The following is a 17,982-nucleotide window of genomic DNA, read 5'->3' on the forward strand; positions in this document are numbered from 1 at the left end:
GCCTCATAGTCGTACAGTCGATTCGATGTAATACTAGTTGCCTAAATAGGTATCACTGTCTAATAATGGTATATCATATTGGTATCCATAGCGTGCCACGAGCGATACACCTATGTGTAACACGACGAATCAAGACAATGATCCTGAAGGTGCCAATGTATCGATCAATATCAGGGATCAAGATGTTGAAACTAACGCTACCCAACAGCTAATCCAAGCCCATGAATCAACGTTAAGTGTTATAATGTGTCAAACATCATCAAATAGTACATTAACTCAAGCGACACAAACACTTCACCCAGATGATTCTATGGCACATAAGCTAACCCAAACCGTAGATGCCACACACAACACACGCAATGACAGCGATGAGGTGCTTGTATCGCATTTAACTATTCAACGGTTATCGAACGAGAATAAGGAACTCGTAAAGACAATTTAACGCCTTAACGACAAACTAGCTTGGGAGAGGCTTTTCACTGAAAATCAGATTAAACGTGTAGTGGACATCACACGTAATTGCCAGTGGTCAGCTCAAACCAAGTGTGAATACTTGTCTTTACTTCATAATGTTGGCAACAAAGGTTATCAGTATCTTAGACACCGTGGATTCCCATTACCCGCAATTAGAACATTGCAAAAGTCCATTGAAGTGTTCCAGGCACCTCCTGGAATTCAAGACGATGCACTGAATATCCTTAAAACCCATGTAATAAGACTAACAGACATGCAACGGAAAGTGGTCATACTGGTGGACGAGATCCAGATTAGGCAAGCGATTGAATACGATGCTGGGCTGAAACAAGTAATTGGTAACGCAACTCTTCCAGGAGACAACAAGGCTACCCATGCTGCTGTGATAATGGTACGCTCCGCTAGTCAAAAGTGGAAATATATTTTGGTGTACCACCTAACAGGAAACAGTGTCAATGGACGAGATCAAACACAATTAATCACAGACTGTATCAAAGCTCTTGACAATATTGGCCTGCAAGTGGTTTCACTAGTGAGTGACATGGGTCCCAACAACCTTAGAAGTTTAAATCTTATGGGGATCAAGGTTTATGCACATGAGAGACGAAACACATTTCCTCACCCGTGCAAACCAAGTAAAGACATTTATATGATGGCTGATCCACCCCATGTGTTCAAGAATATTAGAACAGCGCTCTTGAACAACACCATGAAAATACCACCCGATATTGTAGCTCAATATGACCTTCCAAGTGACACCGTTGATGTGAAGTACATAAGGAAACTTGTGAACCTGCAATCAACGTCTGAATTAAAATTGGCACCAAAACTGACCGCGACACATGTAAATCCATCGCATTACCAAAAAATGAGGGTTCCACTTGCGCAAGACGTCATAAGTAGCTCCACAGCTGCGGCCTTGGAAACACTTGTGCAGGTAAATAGGCTTGACCAAGCTGCGAAGACAACTGCTTGGTTCTGCCGTTTGATGTGCAATTGGTTTGCAATCATGCGAGGTTGTTGAAAGAGCAAGGCCTTAAATGTAGAGAGAAGACGTCTGCTACAAGAAGTAATGTCCATCATTGAACGCATACAAATCGGGCGTTCTTGGAAACCGTGTCAGACAGGGTTAATAATGTCAACAATATCAATACTTCACTTAGACGAGTACCTAAGACAGGATGGATTTACATATATCATGCCAGGACGATTCAATCAAAACGCCTTAGAGAGTTTGTTCGGTCGTATACGTGACAGAGGAAATAGATACCCTACAGCAAAGGCATTTAGACAGCGATTACGAATATTGCTTATTAAACAACTGCAGGAATATATCTCACCAGACATTTTGACTACCATAGTAAAACCACCAGTGTCTCGTAGACATTGCAACCTTCATGAGCCTTTGGAACGTGATAGTGTCACAGTACCCTCTGACAATAATGTGAGTTGTAATGCAACGGATACCATGTTTGCCTACAATGTCGTTGAAGAACTACATCTTGTCCTGCATATGCCTGATACAGAACGCATTCCAGATGCTCAGCGTGAATTACTGGAAGTCTTTGAAAGATACCAAGAGGCGGATGACTCGCATCAATTACCTGATCCCGATAACGCATCCCTCCAAGTAGACGTCATGGAAGGTGATATATCGCCTGAGGATGAATGTTACTTAAGTAGATCATATGATATGTATGCGTGTAATGGTCCTGATAGCCTGGGATTTATTGTTGACACTCTAGGGCTTACTAGCACTAACCCAATAGATATACCTGTAACATTAGACAGTATGTCAGTCTACTATCTAGCAGGCTACATTTGCTTTTCACTTGAAAACAAGGTGTGTTGTCAATGTTTCGATAGCATTTGCGACCCCCAATCTAACCATACCCTGCATCCTGATGCAATTCATGCTGGAAACAAAGCTTTCGGAAACCTCAAACAGCCATCAACGTTATTCCTCAAGTTTATTACGTCCTGCGAAGAATGTTTGAGGGAGAAACATTTAGATAACCTAGATACAGTAACCGATCCTTTTAATGTATTTTCCAAGTCAGTTCATGAATATACAGACAGGTACAGACACATCTTTCGCGAGTGTTGCAATGTAAGATCGAAGGCAATAGTGAAATATGTACGTACCCGTGTTCATATACGAGCGAAGCATGTAACCAAAACGCTCAAAGGTGTACCTATTCTTCACTACACGAATAAATAGTATATACATAAACACATTGTTGGTGTACTCAGTTAATGGATAAAATACCTTTACATATATATACATACCTTCATGTTACCTACCATTGCCGCCTATATTACCCGTTGCCTTGCCTTAGCTTAGACGTTAACGTACTTTTTCCTATTACATGAAACAAAAGCAGACGACATATGGATTGTGGGATTTAGATAGTTTCAAATCAGTTCTGCAGTTCCGAACTGATGGAGGGAGTGTATAACGCCATCTATTCACGTACACGCGAAACAAAATGCGTGCACCGCCGTAGATGAAACCTTTGATCTGTGACGTCGAATTTCACCAATCGGCGCTACTCGGTCTATAATTACTCTAATGAAGATAGGCTTCTTCACATGAGTAAGTGGAATAACGATTTCGAAATCTTTATTCGGTTAAGATATGCCTATCCACTCCGACCACTACTGAGTGTATTCTTAGATTCTTATCACTATTTAAAAGACCCATGCAAAATTTTACTCCAAAGAGATCGCCTGTTTCTAAGAAAACATAAAAATCAAAGGGGTAAAGCCTGGTTTTCACCGGACAAATTTGACGGAACCGGTAAATTCAGCATAATTTTGCCGATAATTCCTCATAAAAACGGCAGCGAACCGTTTTCACTGAAATATTTGGCATTTTTAGAAATTTAACTCGACAACACAAACATCTTCAATAAAAAAGTTGCGTCATAAAAAACCAACGTCTAACCAAAACCAAGTCTATGACGTGACGCATTCGTCGATTCCTATTGAACACCGCTTTCGTTTCCGTGCTTGCCGCCCAGTAAACGCAGCAAGTTACCTCTGAAGAAAAACAGTACGGCACGTAGTTTTTCCTGCGTTTTGGGCCAGTGAAACCCAGGCTTAACCCGAGATCTGGGAGCGCTCTTGTAAGAGGAGATACTGTACGAGGAGGATGACACTGAGCTAATAGATAGAAGGGTATGGCGTTAGCCATTACTCTATCGGGAAATATTTTCTTTAAAGACCGGTTTGTTGGGTTGGCAACGAGAATGCAGCAGGTAGCTAGAATGAGAGATCACTTTCATACGGAAAGGGCACTATATATAAAGGCTGGTTTGCTATTTTTAGATGTGAGTGTTATTAGGAGTGTGAAAGATAAACTGGCTTATTTTATTTATTTATTTATTTATTTATTTGGCACATGAAGTCAATAATGACTTGTGGATACCGCCTTGTAATTAATTACCGCCTGGTTAGGACAGCCATGTGGTTGTAGCGGGTTATTTGGATGAGATAAATCGTAACGAAGTCATTTAAGTATAATTAACTTTGGTAATTAATGATTAAAGGTGTGTAAAGGCACTTGCATTAGACGATGATGAAACTTAATCGGTATTAAGCGAATTCTCTACTGAATTGATGTTTAAATTAGAATATTAATACGCCGAGAATGATTAAAGTTAATTGTAAAACTATTTTAATGGTCATTGTTGTCAATTTATGCGCTACGTGGATCGGTACAACTAGCAAAACGATTTGGGATTTAAAAACAATTATCTTAAGCAGTTAGTTAGCTTTAATTAGAAAAAATCTTAGATACTCTTAAAAAACACAATTTTATGTGGAGATATTAACATCGATATCTTAAACTGCGATCTCAATAATGACGTAAGTTTATACCTCGAGTTGCTTAACGCTCACCAATTTACCTCCTGGATCGACAAACCTACGAGAGTTACAAACTTTACGAAAACTTGTCTAGATCAATTTTTAGTTAAATCTACATTAAAAATAGCCAAAAATTCTTATATCCTTAAAAACTCAACTACTGACCACTTCCCTATTATCTTAGAACTATTAAGCGTTAAAACTAAAAAAGAATATCTCCCACCAAATAACTTTACCAAAATTAATTATAACAAATTAAATTGTCTCTTATCATTTGAATCCTGGGTGGGGGGTCTATTCGAGTGATAACGTTGATATCGCGACATGCTCGTTTATTAATTCCCTTAACTTTTACTCTAATTTATGTGAAGAAAATGGCCCCCGCCCAGGCTCAAAACTAAATACTAAAAAATTAAAACCGTGGATTACAAATGGCTTATTAAAAAGTATGAAAACACGGGAGCATTTATATCTTAAAGACCCATTTAATGCTAACTTAAAACAAAAATACGTACGTCATAGAAATAAGTTAAATTTTTTAATAAGAGAAACTAAAAATAGATTTTATGAAGCTAGAATTAAAAGTGCGAGTACAGACTCGGCTAAAATGTGGTCAGTTATAAACGAAATCATAAACCCTAATAATAAATCTAAAAATGATCCGGAACAGATTGAGTTAGATGGCATTAGCATCAAAGATAAAACAAAAATAGCTGAAGAATTTAATAAATACTTTTCAGAGGTTGGTCCTAACTTAGCTAGCGCAATCCAAAGATCTAAAGATCTGCCCTCCTTGACCAATCAAAACTCGGAACTTATTCGTGAAACTGTTAGTAGCAAAAATTTCTTTTTGAAGCCAGTTAGTCCCTGTGACATTCTTAATATTATTCATAGTTTAAAAAATAGCAAATCATGTAGTACTGACAAAATTAGTTCATTCTCGTTGAAAAAGATCTCTCATCACATTGCTAACTTAAGCTTGGAGAAAGGATTCTTCCCTAACCTCTGTAAGTGCGCATCTATAACCCCTATACACAAAGGTGAAGAAACAACCAAAATTTCAAATTACAGGCCGATTTCAATCTTACCGAGTCTTGCAAAAATTTTAGAAAAATGTGTTAAATTTCAACTTGACGGGTTTTTAACAAAGTTTAACTTAATATCCAAATCCCAATTCGGATTTCAGAAAGGCAGATCAACGGAAGATGCACTTTACTCATTTAGTAAATTCATTATAAATAACTTAGATAAAAATAAACAAGTTGGGAAAACCAAAATATTACCTCTCCGAGTCAAGAGGTCTACTACTACAAAGTTATTTACCTAGATATGGAATTATTTCTCTTTTTTGAAGTAAAAATTTTCGAAATATTGAAGCAGTATTCCAAGCATAGCGAATATACAGTAAAGCAGACGACATTTTACATCCAATAAGGATAAATCTTGGACCCATGGTAATCAGTTAATGGCAAAAAGAACAGGAAATGAAGTCTACGCTTCAGCTGTTTACCCTATATTCTGATAGCTACATTCACAACTGGTTAGCAGTGTAAACACTATCGTCTCGTCTCACCTCAACAATATTCTTAGTTTGCCAACATGAGTGTTAACGTTAAATAATTAACTTATGATAATACCAAAGCTAAATTGTAGCTAGACGCACTGATAGTCAATGCGCACCATAAAGAGAATAAAAACTCTGTAGCTTAGCCCTACTAATCTAATTGCCAACATGATCTTTTCTTCTATTATAAAATCTTAACCTGATTAATTAAGAGTGTATTTAACTTTCGGCTCACTCTGAACCGTTTATGTCTCTTCATTACAGACACGAAAATCAAAACCCAAAGTTTACATCACCTCAGGCCTCAATTATTTACTCTATATTTCACTAAGCTTATTGCAAGTAGTACTAGATATACCCGCCGGAGTCTAGTTCTTAGCTTTCTTCATAAAATTACTAAACCAAGGATTATTCTATATACAGATGTAGTATAGCTTTAGTAATTTATAAACAGCCATTTCAAATAATAATATTAGTAAAACTCTTTGGAATATTAAAATGAAACAGAGCTTTAAAGCTACAAAAGCACTAAATGCATCATAATTACGAAAAATATTTCATCATATTCACTTTATATTAAGGATAAAGGGAATATTATGGTTCTGTAGGATTTCTTTACACATCAAAACAAAACGAACTTCTAACGCAGCGCACTGCGGCACTAGTGTAATAACGGACGGACACACACAGACAATAACATAGACTGCTTTTTAACTCTTTCCGTATTAATTTTGAATTGAGAAACAAGATTATCTTAAATATTAAAATAAATATAATTAATATTTAATATTTTCTTCGTTAGTTATTCGCCTTATTGAACGTTACATCGTTTTAAAAAAGAACAATTAAACATTCTTGAGAGACCTGACTAATATTGGCGTTTGAAATGAAGCATACGCCCGTTGCGTCGCCTTACTCAAATAGGTAGTATATAAGGGTTTCGAATCGCAGCTATGGATAAGAACATCGCAATTGCGTGAACCTTGGCGGAAGACCCCGTCAATGGAAGGCTAGACGTTTCTCGTAATCCTAGCCGATCGCCGCGTATGTCTTAACCTTAAGGATGATGGTGGTGTTAGAAGCCAGGTGTGCAGACTGGTGTCCATGTGGGATGGACAAAGAATAGAAGATGGTGGTGTTTAGAAGCCAGTAAGTACAGACTGGTGTCCATGTGGGATGGACAAAGAATAGAAGATGGTGGTGTTTAGAAGCCAGTAAGTACAGACTGGTGTCCATGTGGAATGGACAAAGACGAGAAGGTGGTGGTGTTTAGAAGCCAGTAAGTACAGACTGGTGTCCGTCCATGTGGAATGGGCGAAAAAACTAGAAGATGGTGGTGTTTAGAAGCCAATAAGTTCAGACTAGTGTCCATGTGGGGTGGACAAATGAACGGAGTTGTTAAACAGGCAATGGAGTAATAGCCTGTAAGTCGAATACAATTTCCGGGACTGTAAATGCGGTCTGGAAATTGAATATACGTTTGCTCCGATTTGCAAACTGCGAACGCGGTCACGTGGGTGTAACAACGGACAGACAGACACACAGACACACAGACAGACACACAGACACACAGACACGTCGAAATTAGAACCTCTCCGTGACATACGTCACTCGGAGAGGTAAAAACCCTTGGCGGTCTTCCTCGATTTAGCAAAGGCATTCGACACTGTAAGTCAACCAATCTTACTGAAAAAACTTCAAAACATAGGTATAAGAGGTCTTCCACTAAAATGGTGCGAAAGTTACCTTAGTAACAGACAGGCCGCGGTCAAATTAGAAGGGATAATTAGTAAATTTAAGAACTATTCATACGGGATTCCCCAAGGCACGATATTAGGCCCCGTTTTATTCTTAATTTATATTAATGGGTTACTCGATAACGATATAAGCGATCATATCGTTGCTTTTGCAGACGATACGGTGCTAATTATTACAGGAGACACATGGCATGAAGTGTTCTCTAAAGCAAGTCGTGGCTTAACATTAACTAAGATATGGCTGGACGTGAATTTACTAAGTTTAAATGCGAAGAAAACTAACTACATAACTTTCTCCCTCACGAAAGTGGATTTGCCCCTATTAACATTAAAGTTGCACGAAAATATCTCCTGCTGCTTGGGGACTGCTTCATGTCTTTGTGCTCCCTTGACTAAGGTGGAGGTCACTAAATACTTAGGGGTCATGGTAGACCATCATTTAAAATGGAATAAGCACATGGCTTATCTGGCTAAAAAACTTCGATATACTCTATTCAACTTGAGTAAACTAAAGCCCATACTCGGAACCTTAAAAATGCGTACCCTTTACTATAGTTTATGTGAATCTCTCCTGACGTATGGTTTACTCTGCTGGGGAAGTGCTCAAGAAACAAACCTCAAAGTTATAAAACGTCTTCAAAACAGAATAATAAAACTATGTCTCTTTCGCCCCTGGCGCTATCCAACCTCCCTGATTTACAAAGAATTTGATGTACTGCCACTTGAAAAATTATTCCACATAATAGGGACTTGGCAGTACTACGTCATGCAACGTCAGGCTACCTTCCACTAGTGCTAAAAAACATACCAGGAGAAGGGGCTTATGTAGCTTTCATTCTGTTAAAAAAACATACCATAATGGCGCTGGGGCGGAGTTAAGCCCCAATTGCCAAGTCCCTATTATTCTATTAAATTATTTTAAAACCCCAAAAATTAACTCAAAATCCCTATTACACCACCAGATTCCAGAGCGCTCAAAAAGTCCCGATCCCACATAGTTATAAATCAATTACAGATAGAAACTCCGATATTCTTGGACCAAAGTTATACAATAACCTATGTTCCGAGATAAGAACAATCACAAATTACAATTTATTCCGTCTTAAACTCATGAGATATCTCAAGATTGCATAGTTCCCGATGTCTGTACCTGACCTTAACTTATGGTTATTTTATTGTTATGCATTAATTTACTAAATATTATACTCATAGAAATACTAATTTAATTGTTGCTAATTACTCATTTCAATTATATAAATCAAAATAGTGTTAATTACAACCCCGCCCAACCTCAAGCTTAGCTTACATGGGTGGGGATCGCGTTCACTTACATAAAACTGTAACATTCTATTGTTATTTAATGTGGACACACTTAAAATAAAATAAAAAAAACATTAAATGGCTAAAAGCCTGAAACACCAGCAACTGAGCCATAAACTCTTCTCTACAATAATGCGGCTTTGAAAGCTTAGCGAGTCGTTTCTAACCACGTCGTTTGATAGACATCTAAACGATAGGCTATACATTCACAATACACCTTTCACCGCCATTAACCGAGGTTAGACCGCCTTTCCCTATTCATCGTCAATTATAAACCCAAAAAAAACCCGCGAAGAGAGGTTTTTACCTAAAGATTTTTCTACTGATTGTGACAAAATACTTTTCAGTTTAGGGAATTTTCTTACTTTGAATGTTCTTTAAAATACACAGTATTCCGGAAAGTTTTAGACCCTTTTCTATAAAATTTTCATAAACGTGTAGGCCTTCGATCGGATATCATCTGATTATTAGTTGGATTGGATTTCTTTTCGAACATCTTCAGTGTGCGCCTGTGCGGCTATAATTTTTCGGTTTTCTATTTAGTTTGAAGCGATAGTCAATCGAATATATTGAATCTGTGAGGTTTAAATAGTTGAAGTTTTTATTTTGTATGGAATGACATTTTACCTTCAACCTTTGGCTTGGTAAATCCCATTACTATTTATTTTAGATCATTTTTATAATGTGTATGATTGATATTAGAAATGTCTTCTAATTCATCGTTGGAAGAGTCAGTGGGAGTACTACTCTCATGTCCTTCAACCCCCAACACTACTTCATCATCAATAGAAGAAACAACTTCAGACCAACGGCCGTATTCTGCAGAAAAGTTAAGCTCCTCCTTCTGCCCTTGGCTCGCTGGTTGGACCATCAACCATTGCCCTTGGCCTTTTAATTGGCTACGTCTACCGATGACGTTACATGCCTTGGCTCAGTGATTGGTGCAAATTCTGCGCAGACTCAGATGTAAACTATCAAATTATATAGTATACACCAAATTCAAAATGTTTTTCCAAAAACTGACAAGTGAGTTACCGGTTAAACACCGGTTTTAATGGTTGCTTCGGTCAGAGACCTGCACGGGCCGAGTTTTTCAGGCCCGACCCAAGCCCGGCCCGGTTTTAGCATTTTAAATAAGCCCGAAACCAGGCCCGAGTCCGAGTACATAGTTGGTTTTTCGGCCCGGTCCGGCCCGGCCCGTTACATGCATTAACCAAGCCCGGCCCGGCCCGGCCCGACACATTGCATAAATTGAACAGGCCCGACCCGGCCCGGCCCATTACACGTAGTGCAGTTGTAATTTTTATATTTTTTTACATAAAATCAATGATTTGAATTCATATTTGCTTTAGCGTCGTGTGTTTTTCATTTCTTTTGATAATTGTTCGTTACATTTGTCCTTAGAAGCTTATACTCATTTAATTATCTTTCATTTGAACTTTGGATTAAATGATAATCAAGTTCGGCCCGGCCCGGCCCGTTAATTTCCAAAATTTTAAAAGCCCGACCCGGCCCGGCCCGTTAATTTTCAAAATTTTAAAAGCCCGACCCGGCCCGGCCCGATACAATTTTCAAAAGTGGAAAGCCCGGCTCGGCCCGACCCGATCGAGCCGGGCCTCGGGCCGGACCGGGCTTAAGCCCGGCCCGTGCAGGACTCTGGCTTCGGTAACACTATGTGCTGAACGCACTTTACAGCAGACGGCATTTCAACCCTTTAATCAACCTCCCGAGTCCCGACGTTGATCAACGTGTCGAGTAAAGTGGTGAGTGTAATTTAGGAAGGATTAATTAATTTATGAAGTATTCAACTAAACTCTTTAATTTTCCCCCTTAAAAATCCGATTTAAATAAAAACACACCATTTAATTTATTTCTTTTATGATTTATTACTTGTTCAGATTGTGTGGCAACTGTCAATCGCAGTATAGAAGTCACTGCAGTAAAAAAGTGAGAGGGCTGATCGCCCGTGGTAACTGAATGGTTAAAGCCTTATTTGAGCACTTAGCATGACCAAAATCGCAAGAGCAACTCCATGATTCGTTCATGCTCTTGTGGCACTAACAGTTTCGCACTTATCATATTCTCGTGGAATGGTCTGTTGATGAGCGAGATACACCCTTACCCTTTAATCAATATTTATCCTTTCCTCTCTCAGACGAGGTATATCTTCCAACTGCTGACGAACAAGCTTATCCAGAGACTGAGTGTAGAGCCATTTGCGCCTCGCAACTAACACGAAGTCGCGGATCACCCGCTTAGCGCTATACAACTGCAAATCGACATAACTTATAAAACATAACCAGTAGCCATATTTACACCTTCCCAATGAACAGTTACTTGAATAGTAAGCATTTCAGTATGCAGCAATTGGTATAATCACCCCTTTGTTTCTCTAAATATGAATATGGTAAATCTGAAGTAGGTCTAATGAATGACAATAATATAGAGAAAGACTAATTTTGCGAAGAAAAACTCATGGTAATGATTTAATACTTTATTAGAAGTAAAATTTGTCTAATAAATATAACAAGCGGAAAGCTTTCGATTCGAGGGTCTTCATCAGTCTAAGCCACTATTGGCTCTGACAATAGAAAAGTTAAGTTATATTTAAAATAGGTATGTGGTCATGAAGACTTTGGAGGATGTTAATTGCAATCATGCAACAGAAAAGAGCAATGAACTCTTGACAGTCAGAAATATGTAAAGTTTAATACACGTGGAAAATAAATTGCTGAATTTTTGGGTTTGAGAGCGTATCGGGATTGATTGGGTGCTGGCATGCTGGTTATAAATAATGTCATCTTGAGTAAAGGCTAGACATCATCAACATAATTCTAATTTGAACAGATTAAAAACATGCCATTAACGGTTTTAAAGCATTAAAGGCGGTAACAGACTTTTTCTTCTTTTTTAAACCCCTCCCCGGCTCCACTTAGCTCTATGAGGATGACAAGCACTATCCACACAGGCTCACAACACCTTTTAATAACAGTCAATGATAACAAAAATCCAAATAATTCAAATAATGTTATGAAGTCTATCTAATAAATTATTCAATGCATGCATATAACCCTTGCAATAAATTTAATTGGCTTATTAAATGAAGCGTCTACTAAATTACAATATAAGTTAACAGTACACTAACACGTTTGCGAGAAATAAATCATAAAATACACGTAAATAGCGCATGTAAGAAATTAAATGGATTAAACGCGAAAAAAATAACTATTTATTATGAGGGAATGAAAAAAAGGTACGTGTCAAATTGGATATTAAAGAATCTGTGGTGAAAATGAATTCATAGAATATCTACAATGAGTACTATAAAATCACAAAGGAGAATACAATAATCAGAGAGAGTTTATGCCATCACGAAGAAAGTGCATGCCAAATTGAGCATTGAAAATAATCGAAATACAGGGGGACGTTATTCAAACAACCTATCATGGCATTTAGAATATTATCTACAGTAAAGTAGAACATGCTTCGCTTGAGCATGTCTTCAAAAAACAAAACTAGTCATTATTTTCAGGCTGCAATTTTTCACTTCGGTCATGATGAATACTCTCGGTTTACAGTCTAAACCTTTTATTTTCAAACCTTAGCTTTTCTATTCATTCCTAGACCTTTCATTTTCAATCATTATTTGCCAAACAGACGCAAACATGAGTAGGGCCTCCAAACATGCATTAGCGGAAGCTATGAGCGTTTCTTGCTTTTCTTATTAGGCAGCGACTAAGCTATAAGAAAGTTTAGCCCATTTATAAATGAAACAATAAAGGAAGATGGCGCCATGCATGCAGAAACAATAGCAAGGAATGATGGAAAAAAGAACAATGAAATGTTGAAGTGAAGAATAAAATTAAAAGGACACCGCAGTAACTCTTAATGGTTAACTGACTTTGCAGCAACCCTCTATCTCAAAAAAATGTCCAAATGAAATTTTCAGAAGGTGGACTATTATACCCTACGTTGAATAGAAACCATTCTTATGACCATTTCTGTGTTCTTCAGTGGCAAGTGGATGAGCACCATGTTCATGGAAAGAAGAAGGCTCTTTGAGTAATCTTCAGCAAAAACTGGAGGAAGGCTATTCAAGAAGCAAGCACCCACCTGCAACAAAGAATAATGTTAATAACATGGTTAATACATTACAAGAACTTACCAAATTTGCAATACGCAGAGCTTCACGTTCTTCTATAACAAGTGGAATATTGTTGAGGAATGCCTTTCACTGTCACCTCGGTAAAGGGTTTTCTGTTGGCGGTGGACATCATTTACCTGCTTTGTAATATGTTATCACATCTTTGCCCTCTCTTACCTAAGTCACTGATGACCAACAAGGGTACAACCTTCAACTCATAGAGGGAATGCGGCGCCTTTTTCAGTTTTCTTAAACATGTTTCATTACTATGTATAATTCAATACAATTACTACAAATAAATCTTACCAATGTTAGAACATATAAATATACATGTAATTACATCTTCAAAAGTTGAAGAAAATTTACACAGGAATGAAAAAATTACTGTATCACCATTACCAATAAAACTACTGACACAAAAATCTGTGTGCCCTTCACGGACGCTTAGGCAGTTGTGGTTCGATGTTATCAAAGTAACAACATAGAAACAGGAAAAGAATTCAAAGAACGTTTAATACTTAATTCGACAATTACAATTGGTTTTTAATTTTGTATACAAATATGGCAAGCACATTATTTACGTGAAAATATATAACTTACTCAACATTAAACGATGTTACCTTAACAAGCGGCTGTCTCAAATACGTTGACGTCATTTAAAATTAAAAAAGAGCAGACGGCACGAAATTACTATTCAGTTCATATGATAGGTGGCGTTAATAGCTTAAACGTTTCCGGTGAAAGGTTGCAGCACTGACCTTTGGCGAAAAATTTACACTGTACACTGACCTTACACCGAAATTTGGTTCAACTTGAAACTCAAACTGAACTGAGTTCAAAGGCTTATTTTTGCCGGTTGAATCTCCAATCACTGAGCCAAGGCATGTAACGTCATCGGTAGACGTAGCCAATTAAAATGCCAAGGGCAATGGTTGACGGTCCAATCAGAGAGCCAAGGGCAGAAGGAGGAGCTTAACTTTTCTGCAGAATACGGCCGCTGATTAGGACTATATCATGAGTGAATCATATAATAGCTCCCAATACTATACTAGGAAGCTAGTATAGAGTAATTTCGGTTGAGAGGGGGAGTGAACTGTGTATCCCCTACGTTAGGGGCAACTTTGTACTAGAGAATACTATTTTCCCCCGGAAGGGAAGGGGAGGGGGGTATCACTAAGGTACGAGATAGAGGGTTATGACGTTGTCCTATATGGGAAAGAAATTACTCTATATGATTCACTCATGACTATATATATATTAAAAAGGTGTGGGGGGACTTACGGAGTTCGAAGGTCTTGGATTCGATCATCAAGCGTCAGGAGCGACCCGAAATTCCGCCTTGGAAGAGGGCCGGCCTGTGAATTCGGACTTGACATCGGGCCAGAGGAAGTATTAGAACTTGCAACAAAGTCAGAGAATGTAGTAGAGCTTGAAACTCTGCCAGTCGCCTTCCTCAACACCAGATTAGGACTAGGACTGCGTCTATTGGAGTCACTTATTTTTTTCATCCCCACTTTTATGCACTTTTCGAAACGGCATAGTTGGCATTTATTTTTTTCTGTTTTTGTAATTTCACAGTCCCGAGACTCGCGCACGCACACGTACTTTGTATGATTTTCTAAGGCGCGTTTGAAAAAACCTTTACATGCTTCGCAACATATTGCGCTATAAAACTTCCCTTTAGCCGAATCAGCGCAGACGGCGCATACCATATCTTTATTGGGCATTTAGGAGCGCGTATTTAAGAAATAACAACAATTTGACGGAGCCAAGAATTAACGCTCCCACACCGTCGACCGCAGTAACAAAATAATTAAGGGAAGGCTGGGGAACACGACAAGTTGACCCAAAAAATCGGGTGACCGAGAAATAGCGCCATGTAGTATCAGCCCGCGTGACTTTTCCCGCCGTTTTTTTACTTCGGCCTGGGTAACGTTCCCCTCCGTTTTTTAACAAGACAAAAAAATTACATGTATAGCCTATTTTAAACCTAATATCTTTGATATATTCGTACAATATGAAGCCTAATCCTTAATTTAAACAGCCTGCATCCATATTATATATTAATTAAACCGTTATTTTTGGTTTAAATATGACTTAAAATAGTCTAAAAATCTATCTATAATTTAAAAAACTCGAATAACTAAAATTTAGGTACTCGGAGATGAGGTCATTTCAAGGAATACTCTCCCCCGTAAACTACGGATTTTTAACGCTAGATGGCGAGACCTTCAGGGGGCGTGTACAGTCTGTTAGAAAAGTCTTTGCCCGTTGATTTTTTTTCAGACAATTTTGAATAATTCAAAAACCGTTGATCACAGAGAATTGATATTTACACTAAGATACATATTTTAGTTCCCCATCAAATGAGACCAAATTTGAAGTCGTAGGTCCAAGCACGTGCTAAAAACGCGAATTTTTCGAAAATCTGAAAATGTTCAAATTTTTAAACATTACTTTTTGTAGAAAATAAATGTGATTTTCGTTATCAGAGGGGTCAATTTATATTCATAAAGTGTCTTCAATTTCCTTGTATCTTTAATATTTCGCAAGATATTTCAATTTGTTTAAATTTATAAAATTGAGAACCCTCCAAGTTCTACAAAAAGTGAAAATGAAAACCGTTTACCCAGATATCTAGAACATCCCATATAGGGTATTTCTACCTATCTTTTGTTGCTATGACGAATTAGTAAGTTCCAGCTAACTTGAACTTTTCATTATGTTTAAAGGGATACATAAATGTTCTGAATTTTTAGAATAACCAGAACGGTCGGTCTACTCAAGCCAAATATAACCCGTAAGGTGAAGGTTCAAAGTCGGTATTTTCTTAAGTAGCTGTGATCTTATATTTGAAAAGGTAGTTTGTTTATTAGTTTATTTAGTCTTTATGCACAGTCACGGTTAGTTACCCAATTTGGCCACTAGCAATAGAGGATGACTTCACATGTGTATTAGCTGAGGCTGGGTCTACGAATGTCTAGTTATTCACTCTCTTAGGGACGTCCAATTATAGACCAGCAACATATTAGTTTTATGAATAAACCCTGGTTAAGCATTATTATTTTGAATTTGAGAGTTGTCAAACACCTGGTTTAAGTCAATTTTGACACCCGAACAAAGCCGCGTAGCTAGACTAGTTTGAAATCCTTACACACCACACTAACTTATTCATAGAAATAATGTTTAAATTTACGATTGCTGTGACGTTCAATTTCTGAATGTCTTGGGTCATGAGTGAAAACAGTATTTTCAAATGATCATTGGTATGACATTTCGGGCTTTTCTATTGCCAGGCCTATCGTAACACTGTTAGTACGACAGCAGTTACCACAAATACAAGTGGATTTTTAGTTCCGAATCTTAAATTTACTTCGAAACGGTATACGGACTAAATACCCTCAAGACCGAAACCCCAGGTCATAATCCCCACTATTGAAAAAAAAATAAAACACCCCTCCTTAGACAAAATCCCCGGTCGTTTTCCCCCATTCTCAAGGCAAAATCCCCCGTCATTTTCCCTCATCCTAGAAGAAAGTAAAGCCTCCCCATTCTCATGGCGAAATCCCCCGGTCATTTTCCCTCATCCTAGAAGAAAGTAACCCCCCCTCCCATTATCAAGGCAAAATTCTCTGGTCCGTTTCGCCTATCCTAGAAGAGAGTAAACCCCCCATTCTCAAGGCAAAATCCCCTGGTCATTTTTGCTCATCCAAGAGAAAAGTAAAGCCCCCCATTCTCAAGGCAAAATCCCCCGGTCATTTTCCCTCATCCTAGAAGAAAGTAAAGCCCCCCATTCTCAAGGCAAAATCCCCCGGTCATTTTCCCTCATCCTAGAAGAAAGTAAAGCCCCCCATTCTCAAGGCAAATCCTCCGGTCATTTTCCCTCATCCTAGAAGAAAGTAAAGCCCCCCATTCTCAAGGCAAAATCCACCGGTCATTTTCCCTCATCCAAGAAGAAAGTAAAGCCCCCATTCTCAAGGCAAAATCCTCTGGTCCGTTTCGCCAGTCCTAGAAGAAAGTAAAGCCCCCCATTCTCAAGGCAAAATCCTCTGGTCCGTTTCGCCAGTCCTAGAAGAAAGTAAAGCCCCCATTCTCAAGGCAAAATCCTCCGGTCATTTACCCGGTATCCTAGAAACACCTCACTTGGAGAGACTATTGGATTTCTTACTTACGGTTTTAGTCTTACTTTTGCCAATTAATACTAAAAAAAATCCTTTTCATAGAAAAATATTTTATTATCATAAGTAATTATGTGTTGAACTCCTTAAGGTTTTGAAGTATGTAGAGCGCCAAAAATATTGATAAAAGAGGCAAAAAAGAGAGAGACTGCGGCAGTTATAATAAACGTCCTGCATGGTTCGTGTGCCGAAATTACCAACATCTACTTAACATACTTTATAAATTTTTAATTCCAATACCTCAACTGGGCTCGCATTTTGGCTTGATAAAAACACTGAAACTAATGAATATTTTTCGAAATTTTTGAAAACTAGGACTACGTTGCATATAATATAGGAAGCAATGATAACATTATAATCAAAATCTTCCTAGACCCACAACGGAGGCGTTTAAATATGAACTATGAATTCATTTTATGAAACATTGTTTCATACGGACTAAGGAAGAATTAGCATTAAAAACCAAGTTTAGTTATACAGAAAAATATTTATTAACAATTTTGTTTCAAAAATTATTTAGTAATCGAGCATACGCCCGTGTACACTCAAACATTTTATTAGCCGTTTGCGAAACGACAGGCATAGGGTTTCACAATAGTTTGGCGGCAGCAAATTGTAAGCTTTTTGGACCATCAGCAGTAGGTCTTCGTTATTATTTAGAACTCTTTTTTCCAT

The 17,982-nt window shown here is 37.9% G+C and overlaps 1 long non-coding RNA gene across 1 annotated transcript; it reads right to left on the bottom strand.

Annotated features, from left to right (window-relative positions):
• Window positions 1-1,646: 1,646 nt before the first annotated feature.
• On the bottom strand, window positions 1,647-3,051 carry LOC149667279 (uncharacterized). Its single transcript, XR_016368173.1, has 4 exons — window positions 2,764-3,051; window positions 2,620-2,679; window positions 1,815-2,454; window positions 1,647-1,745 (listed from the first exon to the last, which is right to left on the bottom strand). It is a non-coding gene; the product is annotated as an uncharacterized LOC149667279 (long non-coding RNA).
• Window positions 3,052-17,982: the final 14,931 nt, after the last annotated feature.

Source organism: Phalangium opilio, unplaced genomic scaffold, assembly GCF_054372755.1.
Source record: "Phalangium opilio isolate 3A_F unplaced genomic scaffold, DU_Popi_V2 ptg000059l_1, whole genome shotgun sequence".
Taxonomy (NCBI): Eukaryota; Metazoa; Arthropoda; class Arachnida; order Opiliones; family Phalangiidae; genus Phalangium; species Phalangium opilio.